Below are 19,274 nucleotides of genomic sequence, written 5' to 3'. Positions count from 1 at the left end.
TGTACCACTTTGTTAAACTAAATAGACTATTAGTGTTCCATGTGGAAGAATATGTATGACTTTGAGTCTAAAGCCAAAGATAATGTATGTTTTTGGGCTTTTTTTCAGTGTTATGACTAAAAGTGCACCACTTTGTTAAAGTAAATATACTATTAGTGCTCCATGTGAAAGAATATATATGACTTTGATTCTAAAGCCAAAGATATTGTATTGTTTTGGTCTTTTCCTCTTCCTTCATCACTCGACAAACATTTTCATCATGTCTTTGATACTTGCAATAAGTGCAATATGTAGGAAGATTATCATACACCACCTCCTGGTAATGCACGATAGTTTTACCCGAAATTCTGTCCACAATAAGTAGCTTAACCTTTTTAGGATGTTTGTCCAAAAGATCAAGTATAACCTTTACCCTCGCTGCACTAGGTCTAGTTCTCTCTTGTATTGCCTTGTCCACATCAAGAGCTTTACTCACAGCTGAAGCAATAGACAATAACGACCTCTTCGCAAAAACATTAGGCGGCAAACTTGGAAAAGAGATCCACACAACTGCCATGGACGTTTCCTCTTTTGGATTGAATCCTAACGTCCATGGAAAAGTTCTTAAAAAGAATTCATTACCTTTTGCCTTGACATATCCAGTTGATCTTGATAAGAACTGAACATAATCGTTGTTGAGATCAAATCTAACCTACAGATGACTATATTCCAGCAGTCCAATATTTCAGCGACCTTGAACATCGAATTGCGATGAAAACATTTTTCTAAATTCCTGTAGCTCAGGTTTTCCGTATGAAAACTTCATTAAAACTGCTTGATGCAGTCCTTCTTCTCTTGTAAACTCATTAACCTCATCCATGGTAAATTCTATAGTTGGTTCTCCATGCTCAAACGTTACTGGATATAGCTCGACCTTTGACGATTTTGCGGCAGATTGTTTTGGTATGAGCTGCGATGCATATGATTGTTTTGGATTATGATTAGGATGTGTTTCACTATTGTTTTGAATGGACTCTCCCACAGCTTAGAGCTGGGGAGAGACGATGGCAGCCATGGCAGCTTCTATAAACGTTATAGTAACTGTGACGCTAATCATCAGATTTGTAGCAATTGGGTACGATTTTGAGGATGAAACCAATTGGGGATTGTGCGCAAAGGGTAGGAGCTTCTTTTGAGACCAATCTTGTGAACGTTCACCGCCGGACGGCGGAGTTATGGTGCTTGAACAGTGGCGGCGCTACTATCACATCAGTCCTAGAGAGAGGAGAATGAGCGAAATTTCTAATGTGATTTTAATAATTCCACCATTGTGGTGGGGGTGTTTACACTTCTGTGTGTTGCATTTCAACTATCCATCTGGAGGTAGTTGCGATAGAACCCTTATATACTTCAATTTTGGAATATGTTGGTGTAGCTTGTTATGTAAACATGGCCAGTTTGGTGTCACTCCTGTGAAAGCTATTCTCCTCATCTTCAATAGTTTATGAAGGTAAGTAGAAATCAGGAAAATCAACCTATGAATAGACACAACCTCCCCATGCATTCCTGAGTTTCTTTTCTTCCTCAAATGCCACGCAATCAAGGCTGGAATGGCTTGATATGATGTCCTCAAACTTGTGTTTCCTGGCTTCCTCCACCACTCGTTTATCATCTGCGTTATATTCTTTCCATCAATGTTGATCCCTTCTAGTCCATAAAAGTACTTCCATACAAACATAGCTGCTGGAGATCTCAAGAAAATATGAGCTAAGGTTTCCTCACTAGGGTTTCTACAACACCAATATTCTGATGTTTGATAGTTTCCCATCCTTCTCATGTAATTATCCAATGGTAGTTTGGCTTTCTATAATATCCACATGAATAAAGATATCTTGAAAGGTAGTCCATTCACCCATATAAATTTATATAGCCTATTCTCCTGCTTTCTCTTCCTTATGTATTGCCAAGCTATCTTCACTGAAAATTTTCCCTTGGATTCTAGTTTCCAATAAGCCTTATCCTTCAACTCCGGACTAATTGGTGGTGATATTTTCTCCATAATGTGATCAGCTATGTCATCTGGTAGGATCTCCCTCAACATCTTCTCATGCCAAGCTTCATCTGTCATCACATCCCCAACATGAGTTATTGTTTCATTACATCAATGATCTGAGCCAGTAGCATGGTAAAGTGCACCAAGACCAGTCCAGTTATTATACCAAAATTTTGTATCTCCTCTCTTCAGTTACAACCATATTTGATGTTCAAGCAGATCCCTCATCTCCGTCATCTTCTTCCATACTTGAGATCCATTTCTCCAAGGTACTAACACCTTATTGATATTTTTACAATATTTGTACCTCATAAACTCTGTCTATAATGTGTCTTTTGTTCTAAAGTTCCATCACAACTTAGAAAATAAAGCCTTAGACACATCATGAAGAGATCTAAAGCTAGCTCCTCCTTCATCTTTAGGCAAGCACATTGTTTCCCATGATGCCCAATGTCTTGACCTTCCATTTCCTGAATTACTGCAAAAGAATCTTGCAAACATTCTATGAAATTCATTTATCACATATTTGAGCAATAAGAACTGCCCTTCCTCCTATAGAAAGAAGCCTGCCCTTCTAAGAATGTAACCTCTCCTGCACCTTTAGCATTATACTTGTATAGAATTCCTTCTTCCTTCTACTGTAAAAGATAGGGCATCCAAGATATGTAAAAGGGAAAGGATGCCTCTGAAAAGTGGTGATCAAGTGCACAGTGTTGGCTTCTTCCGGAGGTGCATTTTCATGCATATAAAAAGATGATTTTTGCTTGTTCACCTTTTTCCCAGAAGCAGCTTCAAAATCTTCCAACACATTCATAATTAATTGTACTGCTCCATAATGTGATGTGCTGAAGATAATTGTATCATCAGCATAAGAAAGATAGTTGATATTTTTACTCCATTTTGGCATCCCAAATCTAATTAAGTTTGGATTATCAAATAAATCATCCAAATCTCTCCCTAACACCTCAGCAGCCAATATAAATAAAGTAGGATATAGAGGATCACCTTGTTTTACTCCTCTTGTTGATTTGGAGAAACCATTAGCTTGCTCATTCAATAGCACTGAATACCAATTATTGGATACCATCCTGTAAATCATTGAAGAATTCACCAAACCCCATTTATCTCAATACTTTTGTCAATAATAGCCAGGACACCCTATCATAAGCTTTGGCCATGTCAAGCTTGATCACTACATTTGATGGCTTGCCTATCTTTCTAATGTCAGTGACTATTTCTTGAGTCAACAATATATTATCCACTATACTCCTACCATTAACAAAACCAGTCTGGTTTGGAGAAATTAGGGTAGGAAGTAACTCCACCAATCTCTCATGTAACACCCTTGAGATGATCTTGTTTGAGAAGTTACTTAAACTAATTGGCTTCATATCAGAAAGGTTGCTACATTCTTCTTCTTGTGCAATAGGACAATGTTTGTGTGAGTAATGAACTTAGGCAATTCAGCACCACAAAAGAAGGCTTACTTCCTAGCATACATGATAAAACTGGCCGGTGAAACCATCCGTCCCACTTGCACTCTCACCATCCCAAAGACAGACTTCCTCACCTCCTCCAAGGTAGGTTCTGCCTAGAGATTATCATTCTGCTCTTCAGTGATCATCTTTGGGATATGATTCACAATATCAAAATTTGTAGACACCCTATCTTCAGTGCATTGAGCCTTGAAGAACTCTACTGCCCCTTGTGCCATATCATACTGATCTTCAAACCAAATCCCATTGTTATCTAAAATTCTTGTTACCTACAGTCTCTTCCTCTTCCCTTTAACATGAGCATGGAAGAATTTGGTGTTTCTATCACCATCTTGGAATCATTGCATCCCTGTCTTCTGTCTCTAGAACTCCTCCTCTAAATGTAAATACCTTGTGAGATCAGCCTGAACCTTATGAAGTTTAGCTCTATTGTTGGCAGTTGGATTGAGCTCAAACTCCACCTCATGAACTTTAATAATATCCTCCAGTGCTGCTATTTGCTTGAAAATATCTCCAACAGTAACTTTACTTCAAACCGCCAGTGCTTTCTTCACATTCTTTAGCTTGTGTTGAAAGATAATGAAAGGGTTTCCCATAATATCAGTCTTCCAATTCTCCTTCACCACATCCAAAAATGTCTCATGTTTTGTCCAAAAATTAAGAAACTTGAATGGTTTCTTCAATTGAACAACATTCATATTACATGATAATAGGAGATGAGTATGATCTGAGCCATATTTAATAATATGCTCAACCTCTAAAGCTAGAAACAAGTCCTTGAATTGTTGATTATCCAGGTACCGATCTAACCTCTTAAAAATGCAAGCATCATCTAACCCCCATTCCACCATGTGTATAGACTCCCTTTGAAACCAAGATCATATAGAGCACAAATGTCTATACAATGAGCAAAGTCTTGCACTTCACTAAGATAAACCGGCAAGCCTCCATACTTCTCCTCTTCAGTCAGAATGATATTAAAATCACCTCCCACTAGCCAGGGTAATTCCATGTCACAAGCTAAGTGATACAAAGAATCCCAAATCTCAATTCTCTCTATTGCATCACAGTTTGCATACACCAATGTAACAATCAAATGTTTATCCAAAACTCTATGAAACAACTTGAGAGTAAGTTGTTATTCCATGTCTATCATCACTTCTACGTCAATATCTTCATCAATAAATCTTTAGATCTTCGCATTCATATTTGCTAAGGCAGTGTGAATTCCCAATTTTCTCCTATATTGCTCTAATTTGTTAATATCTCGTCAAGGCTCCATAAGACCAATCAGATGGAAATTGTCTTTCTATAAAGGTTAATTAACATGTTGAAAGCCTTTTGAGTATTGATTGGCCTCACATTCCATACTAATGCATTATCCATAGACATTATTTGGAATTAGAGACCCCACTCCTCATAGTCCCCAATGCTTCCTACATCACCCTAAATTGAAGATCATATATTGATCCTAACGTAGGGTTTCTATAGCTGCGATTGTAAAATCATTATTCCATTGGTTTCCATCACCTTGCCTTCATCTGTTTTATGGTATGACTACAATGTATCCTCTAACACCTTAATATTAATATTCTCATCCTAACCACTACCTGAAAAATCCATCGGAACACGTTCAACATTATCAAAAACCTTCACAGAACCTCTAGGGTTTACTGTTCCATTGGTATGCTTACTAGCTGAAGCTTCAACTGATGATCCTTCAATGATTTCAGCTTGTTCTTGTTATTCTTTATCATATCCAGCTGATAAATTAGCCTGCTTTTTGTTAGTACCCTCATTTATCCCAACCCTAGTTTTTAGTAGACTAGGGTTTACTGTAGCAGTAATTAGGTCAGATGTTTGGTTGTCGTTTCCTCCTCCTTGAGAAATCTTTTCAGCATTGTTTCCATCATAATTCATCTCTATATATTCCACCTCACCACTCCATAAAGCCTTAGCAAAAGTTACTTCATTGTTAATCTCCTTGTTCATGGCAGAATCATCAATAGTTTGTGATGGTATTTCTTGACACGAGTGGTTTACAGTCACATTGAGCTGTTTCAACTCCTCCTTGCTCGTACCAAACTTTCTATGTACCCATTGAATTGTAGACTCCTTCTTATTTTCCTCTTCAATCCTAATTACATTAAGATTTGGAATGTTCTCCTTACTCGCACTTTGAGCATCATTCTTCTTTGGACTACCAATCCCAGTAGTTGTGGAATTTGTACTTCTTGCCTTCTTTGCCTCATTTTTCAACTTGTTTTTCAGTTCCAAAATTGCTTCCTTCTTCACACATATCTTCTCTTCAACTTTTCCTTCCTCTGATAGGGAAAACTTATTAGTAGTTTCCACTGAAACACTTGTATTATGCTCCACATTAGTAACTTCCTTTCCAGTTGCTTCCTTGCCCTTCTCCTCCTTAGACTTAGCCTCATTGTTCTTCTTTGGTCTATTGTCTCTTAATTCAGTCCATCTACCATGTGGGTACCCAACTACAATGCCACTAGTTAGTAACATAACTGGTGGTGGCATGTTGTTCAATTTATCTGGCTTCTTATCATCAACCACAACTTGCTCTTGCTCCATGTTGACATGCCCAATTTGCTTTGAATTACTATTATCATCCATCAATTCTGGATGCAATCTCCAATATTCTTCCTCATTGTGGCCTTGTAACCTACATTCCTTGCAATAGTTAGGAATGTAATCATAACAAATCTTGACCCATTCGGACCTTGTTTCCCCAGTAGTTTCATTCATAATGTTCATACGTACACCCTTAGGTAGCTCAACTAAAAGATCAGCTTGTACTCTCACTCTTGCACAACTTGGCCTTGTTTATTTCCATATCTAGATGTAAAGGTTTTTCTACTGCTGAGGCCAAGGAAAATAAACATTCCTTTACAAAATAAGTAAGAAATAAATTAAGAAATGAAATCCATGCCATTGCCAAAGGAGGTTCTTCACCAAACTTGAACTTAGCCTCATAAATCAAAGGACGCATTTGATATCAGTACCCATCTTTTGCTTTCAAGAAATAAGCTCCCTTCGAAGTGAAATTCAAATAATCTTCCCATAGTGACAATTTAATTAGAACATGTCTATCCTTCAAGAAACCTACATTGCATTCACCCTTAACTCCACATTAAGAAGGAATTATTCTACGTAGCTCTTGTATTTCGGGCCAACCGTATGAAAACTTACCAATCACTGCATATTGAAGACCTTCGATTATGTTCTTGTGATTTACTTCTACTTTTGTCCACTTAACGATAGGTTCTCCATGTAAAAATTGAATTGGTTTAATTGGAATAGATTCAGCTACTTTTGAACTAGGCTTTACGTGTATGGGCATATTGAATGAACTTGGCTTCAAAATATTGGAGAAGTCTAGGGGCTGGGAAGTGTTTAGATTAGGATTAGGAGATGGTATTGTCGCTTGGTGAGGAAGACCAGTCGTTAAGGGTGGGTGGCTGCTGGCCATATTGGCCATGGGAGGAGCTCACTGCGAAATCGCCTAGGAAACGCCTATTTCGCCAGAGCTAGGGTTGTTCGCCAGGGGGTTAGCTTTAATAGCCACCTACAATTATTGAGTAAGTGATTTTGATCAATTTTTAACTATATTACATGATTATATATAAGATTTAACATCTAATTTATGAGAATCTAAGAGAAATTTTGGGAAATGTTGTCTAAGTTTTGAAAAATAAAAATTTGGGATTTGAGAGTCGAATTGGACTCGGATTTGAAAATAAAATATATATATGGACTCGTGGGATTATGGGTAGATGAGATATACCCTTGGACCCGGCTCTTGACCAGACGGGCTCGGGGTTAACTTTTGTTGACTTTTAGGAAATTGTATAAAGATCATAGATTTATTAATCGTAATTGGTTTCTCTTGAATTGTTTGATGATAATAAGTCATTTTTTGTTAGATTTGAGCTAGCGGAGGCTAATTTTATAGGAAAAGCTATTTTGAGTGTTGATTTGGCCTAGTTAAGATAAGTATATTGCCTAACTTTGTGGTGGGGGGAGAGAGACTACCCCATAAGATTTGGGTTAATTATGTTATTTGAATTATGTGGAAGACGTGTATATGAGGTGACGAGAATGTACACGACCTATATGTGGAAATTAACCAGTTTAGACTCTTATGTGTCTTACATGCATTTAATTGAAGTTGTTGTTACATGTTCTATCTTTCATTGTCAAGCCTACTCTTATATGTTTTGAAGTGGTTACCTCTTTTATTCTCATGTTACATCTTTATTATTGAGTTATTCTTATTCGAAGTCATTATTACATGTTATCTCTTTTGTTGTGAGTTTATTCTTTCGTTTCTTTGTGTTATTGTAATTCTTGTGCTGATTTACATCACGTACTCTCGTGTTATTATTGTTGTTGTTATACTCAGTGTTGTTCAGTCGTGGACTATGTATTGTTTTTGTATTGGTATTGCCGTTATGGCAATGTTGTGGAATATTGGCAAGTGTGATGTGAGTTGTTATATTATGTTGTTGTCTTTGTGGCATATATGGAATTGTTAAGAGACATATTGAGTGGTGTTAGGTTTAATTTTGTGACCTTGCACATATTTGTGCAAGGACTTCGGACTGATGGAGGTTGAAAGGATGAGAGAGAAGAGAGTGTTTTGGGAAAGATGGGAGGCCATTCATGGGAGGGAATGATTAGGGTTTAGATGTTTGGTAAGGTTAAAATTGAGGGATGGGATATGGGCTGTTGGATCATTTGATCAACGGCCCTGTTAAATCAGGCCATATGGTTTTAAAGAAAATGTTAATGGGGAAAAACAGGGACCATTGGATCTGTGTGATCCAAAGGTGGGGATACAATCTTGCACAGAGTTTAAAATAATGGAAAAAGGCGAGAATAAACATGGACCGTCGATGGTTTGAATCGACGGCCCAGATTGAGTGTGTTTGTTTTGTGAGTGAGATTGCGGGGTGACGTGATGCAATTTGATTGGTTCTCAGTTGTTGGGGCTAATTGCCAAAGTGGAATAGAGAGGAAATTTTGAACCGGTCAGGTGGGATTGGGGGGTTGTATTTGGGATGGTTTTAATTTAACAAATAATCAAAATTTATTTAATTGAGCATTTGCAATTATAGCCTTTTAGTGTTTTAACCCCTTTAAAATTAACCTAATAAGCTTAATTAATTTTATTTAAATGTGATAAAAATATAATCATCACTTACACTATAAATAACTGTAATTAACTAATTATTCATTAAAACACTTTATTTACTAAATTACGAAACTAATTTTAGATTAATTTAAATAATAAGCGAGTTAATTAAGAATCAATGATTAATTTATTAAATTAATTATAAAACTTGTGTATCAAAATATAGAAGTGATTCTTATAATTTCAAAATAGTAAGGATAATATTTTTTATAAATTTTTAATACTAAATTATTAATTTAATCACTATTTAATATTCATTTCCTATTATATTCAAATGAAAATAAGTATTATTGATTAGAAAATATTTTCACCACATTTATTGTAAATTATTAAGTATAAATTAATTAATTTTAAAAGGGAGGGTCAAAATTGATCGTCAACAATTGGTATTGTTGTTATGAAAATGTTGTGGCATATGAGCACGTGTGTTGTGAGTTGTTATGTTGTGCTGTTGTGTTTTTTGCACATATAGAATTGTTGAGAGGATTGTCAGGGTGTTTGCACGTGATTTGTCCATGCTATTGTTATTATTGGCATTTGCATATGCGGCGAGACAAGGAGGGCTAAAGATATATATCGAGTTTGCACATGTGACGATAAAAGGTAGGATAATTATTGATGCGTGTGTAGCGAGACAAGGTGCGCATTTACATTATTGTTGCGCGCGCGGCGAGACAAGGGGGCTATGCCGGGAATGATTTGTGATGGACTGGGGGCATTGTTATTGATGATATTTGTGTGGTTATGTGACTTTCTTGTGTGTTTCATGCATATTGAGGGTTTTGTTGTGTTGTTTCCAATGTGCTACTCGGTGTCTCTGATTTTACCTATTGACTTGAGTTGTGATAGAAAACTTGCACAAGCATACTCCGTAACATGTCACCTATATCAGTCCAGGAGTATGAATCTTGACGTTTATTGATCATGCACCATGTATTCTTGTATACCTGCCTTCTGTCTGCGGATCGGACTCGTGGCACGTGAGTTGTCCGTGCGGATATGAGGTATTGTCACTAGTGGCATGTGAGTTGTCCAAGCAGATCTGAGGTATTAATGGTATTGGCACGGGAGTTATCCGTGCATCCGTGAGTTGTCCGTCTGGTTGTGATTGATAATGTGGGTACGAGATTCCATATGATTATAATTCGTGATTTGGGACTCGTGATTTGTGATGAGGAGTTGTGGTACCTCGGGGTGATTCTTGTGTAGACCTTGTGATAGAACGGTTTGATTATTTGATTGTCATTTTTTTCCTTAATTGATTCCACCGGTACTTTAACTGTGTTCTGATTACTTGCTACAATATCACCTGCTTACTTCTTGTTGTTATTTGTTGATTCTACTTTCCATTGCTAGTGTTATATTGTTATCCTTCAATGTTTAGCTTTACATTGATATTTGTTTCTCTTTTAGCTTTATATTAATATCTTGTACAGTTTATTATGTCTAGTAGGTGTCTTGACTTGAACCTCGTCACTACTCCGTCGAGGTTAGTCTTGATACTTATTGGGTACCGCTGTGGTGTACTCATGCTACGCTTCTGCATATTTTTGTGCAGATCCAGGTACCTCGGAGCATGTCGATCATTAATTAGTTGTTGAAGATTCACTACGGAGACTTCAAGGGATACCTGTCATTGCGTTCGCATGCCTCAGAGTCACCTTCTAAGTTTTACTCCAAATAGTGATGTATTTGATAATCTAGTACTCTCAGTGGAGCTTATGACTCCGTACTACCGATTTTGAGAAGTGTATAACTATTAATTGGTTTTAGCTATGTATGTCATTTACTAGTTCATGTATAATGGTTAAATGGTTTAAATTTGTTAATAACTCTGCATGTGTTAGGTTTACCTAGTCCTAGGACTAGGTTCCATCCCGATCCTCAAGGTGGGATTTTGGGTCGTGACAAGTTGGTATAAGAGCTTTAGGTACATAGGTTCTACGAGCCATAAGCAAGTTAGTAGAGTCTTGCGGATCGGTATGGAGACGTCTGTACGTATCTTTGAGAGGCTACAGAACTATTAGGAAACTCTACTTGCTTCATTTCGATCGTGCAGATTTACTTATTTTGGAGTATGAGTCTTTGTCATTCTATTCTCTCATAGATGCTGAGGACACGAGCTGCAGTTAATGATGATGATGCCCCCAAAGCTGGTGTTGCTAGAGGCCGGGGTAGAGGTAGAGGTCGAGAAGGAGCACATACTACAACTAGAGCACTTGCCAGAGCAGCAGTTGAGGAGCCACTAGTAGCTCTGGTTGGGGGACAGGCACCGGAGGCGCCTGTTACTACCCCTGGACTTCAGGAGACTATGGAACATTTCCTGAGCATGTTTGGTACATTGGCTCTGGCAGGATTGGTTCCGGTTGCATCAGTTACATCACAGGCTAGGGGAGGAGCTCTGTCCCCCGCGGTCGTACTCCAGAGCAGTGGGTCCATAATGATCATGTTCCGGGTGTTATGCTAGCACAGTCCATTATTTCGGTTCAGCCTAAGGCCAGGCTAGAGGCATCAGAGGAGAAGCATAAGAGGCTTTAGAGGTTCAAGCATTATGATCCTCCTACTTTCAGTGGCGTAGTTACTGAGGATGCGCAGGGTTTTCTAGACAAGTGCTATCGTATTCTCCGTACCATGGGTATTATGGAGGTGAGCGGAGTAGCCTTCACTATATTTTAGTTATCAGGGGGTCATATAGGTGGTGGCAGGCTTATGAGGAGGGTAGTCCAGCTGATGCAGTGCCACTCACTTGGACTAAGTTTTCGGATATATTCTTGAGGGAATTTGTCCCACAGACCCTCAGGGATGCGTGGCGAACCGAGTTTGAGTAGTTGCAGCACGGGGCTATGACTGTGTTTGAGTATGTTATGAGATTCAGTGAGTTATCTCATCATGCACATGCTTTGGTTTCTACTATTAGAGAGAGAGTCCGCGGATTTATCGAGGGGCTCAGTTATGGTCTCAGACTTGGGATGGCACAGGAATTGGAGACTGTTACTTCATTTCATTATGTGGTAGATATCACTAGGAGGATCGAGTGCATCCACGATTTAGAGAGGGAGGACAGGGAGACTAAGAGGCCTCATGGACCGGGAGGATCTGTTGATCCCTATTTTGGAGGTTGGACGTATCATATTAGAGGTTCTGTGGGTCAGCCAATTCAGTCTCCACTTCAGGTTTCACGTGGTGCTTCAAATATCTATAGGTCCCAGAGTACTCATTCCGGGCAGCTTCCACAGCCACGTTAGCGGAGGGGTTTCTTTGAGTGTGGGGATACCAGGCACATGGTGAGGGATTGTCCCAGACTTTGAGCAGGCGTACCAAAGAGGGGTACTCAGGCTATGTGACAGGCAAGTAGAGGGCGTCCTAGAGAGGGAGGCCCAGCTAGTTGTTATGCTTTTCCTTATTGGTCTGAGGCTGTTGCACCAGATGATGCCATTATAGTTATGGTTTCGGTTGGTTATAGAGATGCATTAGTATTATTTCGATCAAGTCCAATTTATTGGTAAGATTCACCCTACCTTGATTCATATATAGCTGTGTTTCTTGATTCTTATACTTATTTATGTGTTCACGCTAGTTGGGGAGTTCTATTATGATATCTTGTGTCCGTAATTCTGGTTTGGGGTCTATTGAGGGGCATGAGCCTTGGGTGGACTTTTTGTTAGTTAATACATTAGGTTTTGATGTGATTTCTAGATGGTTTCGCCTCGACTTGTGATATAGGTTCTCTACAGGTGTGGGAAGTCTGTTATAAGTTGTGGTTTTGTTCTATGGGATTGAGTTAGTAGAAGGTTTTTAGTTCTCGGGATGTTTCGCTTACTTGTGATTCTGAGTGGAGGATGGGAACCTTGTGTTCTTTATGGATAGGCGCATCTGGACTGGGCTATGTGCTGCGATGGGGTTATGTTAGGGTATGATTTATTGTGGTCGTTGCTTGTGTCTTGCTTCTTCCTTATAGGATTGATTCGTAGTATGGTACCGACGGGAGTTGTACCTATTGGACCTAATTGATAGTTCTCTCATATGTTTCTCTTTCCAAATCCAGTTATATTCGAGTTATGCTTATTGGGTTTGGATTGTGATGTATGTGCCCAGATGGCATTTGGTGTGCCTTGTTAGTCGGATGAGTAGTTATGATTTTCACACATTTTTAAAATCATTATTAGTGTTGTAAAGGTTTGGAACAAGGTTCTAGTCATTATGAGGCTATTTACGAGTATCGGTTTTGGTAATGGGCAGCTATTGTGGTCAGAGTTGTTGCTATGGGCATATGGGTGATGTGTTACGTCGTGCGGTTATACTTTATGGGTGTGCGCATGAGTTGTCTCAGCTGGTTGAGATTGATACAGTGTGTTTATGTGAGAATCACGTCTTTGGTGGATGTTGGAATTTTGTTGTAAGGCTTATCGGTATGAGTGAAAGGAATAATCTTCGGTTCATATGGTTATGTTGAGCTTATGTGTATTTGGGTGACGTGGGATCACCCGTGTGTGTGTGTGTGTGTGTGGTGAGTTTATATAGTGATTTGATGGCTTTGGAACGACTCTTGACACGTTCGAGGATGATGTTTGATTAAGAGGGGGACAGTTTATTTTGAGCTTTAGCATTCCGTTCAGTGGTTCGAGGTCGTGTGTGACTTTATATTGTGTATTATGACTTGCTTGCATGATCCGTTTCCGTTTTCGAATGATTCGAGATTGATTTAGAAGAATAATTTTTATTTTAGAAGTTTAAGTTGGAAATGTACACCGATGTCTGACTTTCTTGAAAACAACTCCGGAATGGTATTTTAATGGCTCAGATAGGCTCGTATTGTGATTTAGGACTTGGGCATACGTCCAGAATTGAATTAGGATCTCCCTAGGTTGTTTAGGCTTGATTTCCCGAAAGTTAGAAATTTGATGTTTAGGAATTCCCTTAGGTTTGACCATAGATTGACTTTATGGCTATTGGATTCGGATTTTAGTTTTGGGACTTGGAATAGGTCCGTTTTGCTATTTGGAACATGTCTAAAAAATTTGGGGTAATTTGGAGTTGGTTTGATAGGGTTCAGACGCTTAGTGGTGATTCTTGAGTTTGCTTTTGAATTTCATGCGTTTTGATGTCCGAGCGAGTTTGTATGATATTTTTAGACTTGGGTGGATGTTTGGTTTGGAGCCCCGAGGGCTCGGGTGAGTTTCGAACGTGTATCAGATTGGATTGAACTCATTTTTGGTTGTTGGTGTGTTGGTGCTCCACTTATCGCAATTGCAAGCACCAGCATCACAATTGCAAGGTTAATAGTAGGGGGCAGGTATCACATTTGTGATGCCTCACTCGCAATTGCGAAACAAGGCTGAGACTGGGTAGGTATGCATTTGCGATCAGGTGGTCGCATTTGCGATAGGAACATACTTCGCAAATGCGAAGTCAGTGTCGCATTTGCGACATTCCTCAAGGCTATCAGGTGCCGCAATTGCGAGTCCTTTTTCGTAATTGCAAGGGTTTGCAATTGCGAACCCTCTAGGCAAACGGGGTTTGCCTTCATGTTTCATATTTTGGAACCCTAGACTCGGTAGGAGGCGATTTGGAGAGGGGATGTTCACCTACAATCATTGGGTAAGTGATTTTGATCAACTTTCAACTATATTACATGATTATATATGAGATTTAAGATAAATTTTGGGAAATTTTGTCTATGTTTTGAAAATTGAAAATTTTGGATTTGAGAGTCAAATTGAACTCGGATTTGAAAACAAAATACATATATGTACTTGTGGGGTTATGGGTAGTCGAGATCTACCCTTGTACCCGGGTTTTAACCGGGCGAGCCCGGGGTTGACTTTTATTGACTTTTGGGGAATTGTATAAAGCTCATAGCTTTATTAATTGTAATTGGTTTCTCTTGCATTGTTTGATGATATTAAGTCATTTTTTATTAGATTTCAGTCATGCGGAGGAAACTTTTAAAGGAAAAGCTATTTTTGAGTGTTGATTTGGCCTAGTTGAGGTAAGTATCTTGCCTAACTTTGTGTAGGGAAACTACCCCGTAGGATTTGATTTGATTTTACTATTTGAATTACATGGAAGACGTGTACACGAGGTGATGAGAGTGTACACACCCTTACATGTGGAAATTGTCCGGTTTAGACTCTTAGGTATCTTACATGAATTTAATTGAAGTTGTTGTTACATGTTCTATCTTATATTGTCAAGCCTACTCTTATATGTTTTACTTGAAGTTGTTACCTCTTTTATTGTCATGTTACCACTTTATTGTTGAGTTATTCTTATTTGAAGTCAATTTTACGTAGTATCTCTTTCGTTGTGAGTTTGTTCTTCTATTTCGTTGTGTTGTTGTAATTCTTGTGGTTATTTACTTCCCGTACTCTCGTGTTATTGTTGTTGTTAATGTTGTTGTACTCAGTGTTGTTGAGCCATGGGCTAGTTATTACAGTGGTATTGGTATTGTTGTTATGGAAATGTTGTGGCATATGGGCACGTGTGGTGTGAGTTGTTATATTGTGTTGTTGTGTTTTTGGAACATATGGAATTGTTGAGAGGATTGTCGGGGTATTTGCACGTGATTTGTTCTTGCTATTGTTATTATTGACATTTGCACATGTAGCAAGACAAGGCGAGCTAAATATATATATCGGGTTTGCACATGTGGTGAGACAAGGTGGGATAATTATTGATGCGTGTGTGGCGAGACAAGGCGACCATTTACTTTATTGCTGCACACGCGGCGAGACAAGGGGGCTTATGTCGGGGATGATTTGTGATGGCCTATGGCATCGTTATTTATGATATTTGTATGGTGGTGTGACTTCCTTGTGTATGCCATGCATATTATGGGTTTTGTTGTGTTGTTTCCAATGTGCTACTCGGTGTATTTGATTTTACTTGTTAACTTGAGCTGTAATAGTACACTTGCACAAGCATACACTATAACATTTTATCTATATCAGTCCAGGAGTATGAATCTTGATGTTTATTAATCATGTACGTATATTCTTGTATACTAGCCTTCTATTTGCGGATCGGACTGGTGGTAGATGAGTTGTCCGTGCAGATATGAGGTATTGTCACTAGTGGCACGTGAGTTGTCCGTGCAGATCTGAATTATCAATGGTATTGGCACGTGAGTTATCCGTGCAGCACGTGAGTTTTTCATGCAGTTGTGATTGATAATGTGGGCACGAGATGCCATACGAATATGATTCGTGATTTGGGACTCGTGATTTGTGATTATGAGGTGTGGTACCTCGGGGTGAAGCTTGTGTAGACCTTGCGATAGAATGGTTTGACTATTGGTGTCATTTGTTTTCCTAATAGATTTCATTGGTACTTTAATTGTGTTCTGATTACTTGCCGCAATATGACATGCTTATTCTTGTTGTTATTTGTTGATTCTACTTTTCATTGCTAGCGTTATATTGTTATCCTTCCATGATTAGTTTTACATTGATATTTGTTTCTCTGTTAGCTTTATATTAATACCTTGCACAGGTTATTATATCTAGTAGGTGTCTTGACTTGAACCTTGTCACCACTCCACCGAGGTTAGTCTTGATACTTACTAGGTAGCGCTATGGTGTACTCATGCTATGCTTCTGTACATTTTTGTACAGATCCAAGTACCTCGAAGTGTGCCGGTCATTAGTTAGTTGTTGGAAATTAGCTACAAAGACTTCATGGTATACCTGCCATTGCATTCGCAGGCCTCAAAGTCACCTTCTGGAGTTTTATTTCAGTCTATTTATTTTCTCTAAACAGCGATGTATTTGATATTCTAGTATACTCAGTAGAGCTTATGACTCCGTACTACCCGTTTTGGGAAGTGTATAACTATTGATCGTTTTTAGTTATGTATGTCATTTACTGCTGTTAATAACTTAGCATATATTAGCCTTACCTAGTCCTAGGGACTAGGTGCTATCACGATCCTCAAGGTGGGATTTTGGGTCGTGACAACGGCCCCATACTATACACGATATTTGATCTACTTGCAGTCAGGTAGAGCAAGGACCCAATCATACCCCAATACTTCATTTCATCAACGGAGAAACCAGGTTCATCCATATCCAACCTAGTTGTAGTTTCTATGGGAGTATAAATTATTTTTTATTATCCATCTCAAATCTCTTGAGCAAATGCTTGATGTACTTCTATTGATGTATCATTGTTCCTTTTCCGTCTGCTTAAATTGTAGTACAAGGAAGAAATTTAGTTCCCCATTGTACTCCTCTTAAATTCACTGTCCATGAGATTAGGAAACTCATTGCACAACGATTCATTTGTGGCCCTAAAAATGATGTCATCAATATATATTTGAAAATGAGCAAGCTCTTGCCACTTTTTGACAGAAATAATGTGTTGTCAATTTTACCACGTGAGAACCCATTCTCCAAGAGAAATTTTGACAATCTTTTATACCATGCCCTAGGCGCTTGCTTTAAGCCATATAATACTTTGTCCAATTTGTACACATGATCAGGAAACTCGTGGCTCTCAAATCTTGGAGGCTGACAATCAAACACTTCTTCTTTTAAATACCCGTTCAAAAAAGCACTTTTCATATCCATTTGATACAACTTGAATCCCATGTATGATGCAATTGCAATGAGCATTCGAATAGTCTCTATTTTGGCAACTGGAGTAAAAGTCTCATCATAGTCGATGTTTTTTTCTTGATTGTAGACTTGCACAATAAGTCTTGCCTTATTTCTAGTGATATTGCCTTGATCATATAGCATGTTTCAGAATACCCACCTGGTTCTAATGATTGTCCTATCATCTGGGTTGGGAACCAGGTACCATATTTATTTATTTCAAACTCGGTAAGTTCTCTTGTATAGTCACCATCCAGTCAGCATCTTAAAGTGCCTCTTTTATGTTCTTTGGCTCAATCATAGATATATAGGTTGTGAAGGCAATCATATTTCTAAACATTGATCTTGTTACAATTCCAGATTCATAAGTGTGAGAACATTTGTGAGTGGATGAGAGATCTAGTGCTTCCAAGCTCTAACTTGAGAGTCCTAAGTACCATTGTTTCCTTCTTGTTCTGTAGAGGGACCAGGTCCATCGACTCCTGCAATATTTTATTGATCTATTCCCCCTGCTCGTTGAACATTGTGCTCATCTTCCAAAGGACCAGGTTCTTGCATTTGTTCTGCAGCATCCCTGGAAGTTCTTGGTTCGTTTGACTGTCATACATTTGTGTGAGTCCAGATTCTCCATCATCAGAAGCATGTGTACCTTTCTCAGCCAAGTAGTTAGTTTCATCAAAATCATATGGATACTTTCTTCAACATACATAGTCCTTTTATTAAATACTTTATAAGATTTAAAATGTGGAGAATAACCTAAAAAGACACCATCATCACTTTTAACATCGAATTTTCCTAGAGCCTCTTTACCATCATTGTGCACAAAACACTTACTACCTAAAGCTCTTAGGTGAGTTTATATTAGGTTTTATGCTTTAAATAACTCATAGGGAGTCTTTTTATTGGCTTAATCATGCACATATTTATAACATAACATGCAATATTTACAACTTCATCCTAGAAGAATTTGGGAAGGTTACCATCAATCAACATAATTCTAGCCATATCTTCTAGCGTCCTATTTTTTCTTTCAACAACACAATTCTATTGTGGGGTCCTAGATACAGATAAATTGTGATCAATACCATTATTCACATAAAAATCACCAAAATTTGCATTTTTAAATTTAGTTCCATTGTCAGATGTAATGTTACTAACATGAGTATTCATTTTCTTTTGCAATTTCTTAACAAAAGTTACAAACATACCAAATGTCTCCTCTTTAGTTGCAAGAAATATGGTCCAAGTAAATCTAGAGTAATCATTAACAATCAAAAATACATGCATTTTCCCTTCTCTTCTTTTAACCCTCATAGGTCCACATAAATCCATGTGTAGCAGTTCTAAAGGGCGAGAAGCACTTACAACTTTCTTTGATTAGAATAAGGATCTAACATGTTTAGTTTTAGTACAAGCATCACAAATTTTATCTTCCCTAAATTTTGATCTTGGCAAACCAAGAATCGGGTCCTTAGTAATCAGTTTATTCGACAATGAGAAACTAACAGCCCTAGTCTCTTATACCACAAAAAGAAATTAGTATCACTTACACTAAAACATGACCGTTCATTTTCAGGTGAAGACATGACATCAGCTTTGTAAATATTTTTGTACATTTTCCCTTGAGAACTAGGTTCCCAAAGATTTTATTTGTAATCATGCAGTTTCCAGAAGTAAACTGAACCCGATTCTCTTTATCACAAATTTGAGAAACACTCAGCAAGTTGTGCTTTAAACATCTAACATTATGTAAATTTTTAATAATATAAGAGTCTGACTTATCAACCTTATCTATGTCGATTATATCACCTTTGTTACCATTTCCAAAGACCACACTCCCTCCTTCATAGGCATTTAGTGAGAGAAAATTTTCTCTTTTTTAATTCATGTGGAAGGAGTAAGCATTATCAACATACCACCAATTTTTGCTTCCCCTCACC

This window comes from Nicotiana tabacum, chromosome 2 (genome assembly GCF_000715075.1).
Source record: "Nicotiana tabacum cultivar K326 chromosome 2, ASM71507v2, whole genome shotgun sequence".
Lineage (NCBI taxonomy): Eukaryota > Viridiplantae > Streptophyta > Magnoliopsida > Solanales > Solanaceae > Nicotiana > Nicotiana tabacum.
This window is presented reverse-complemented; position numbering follows the sequence as displayed.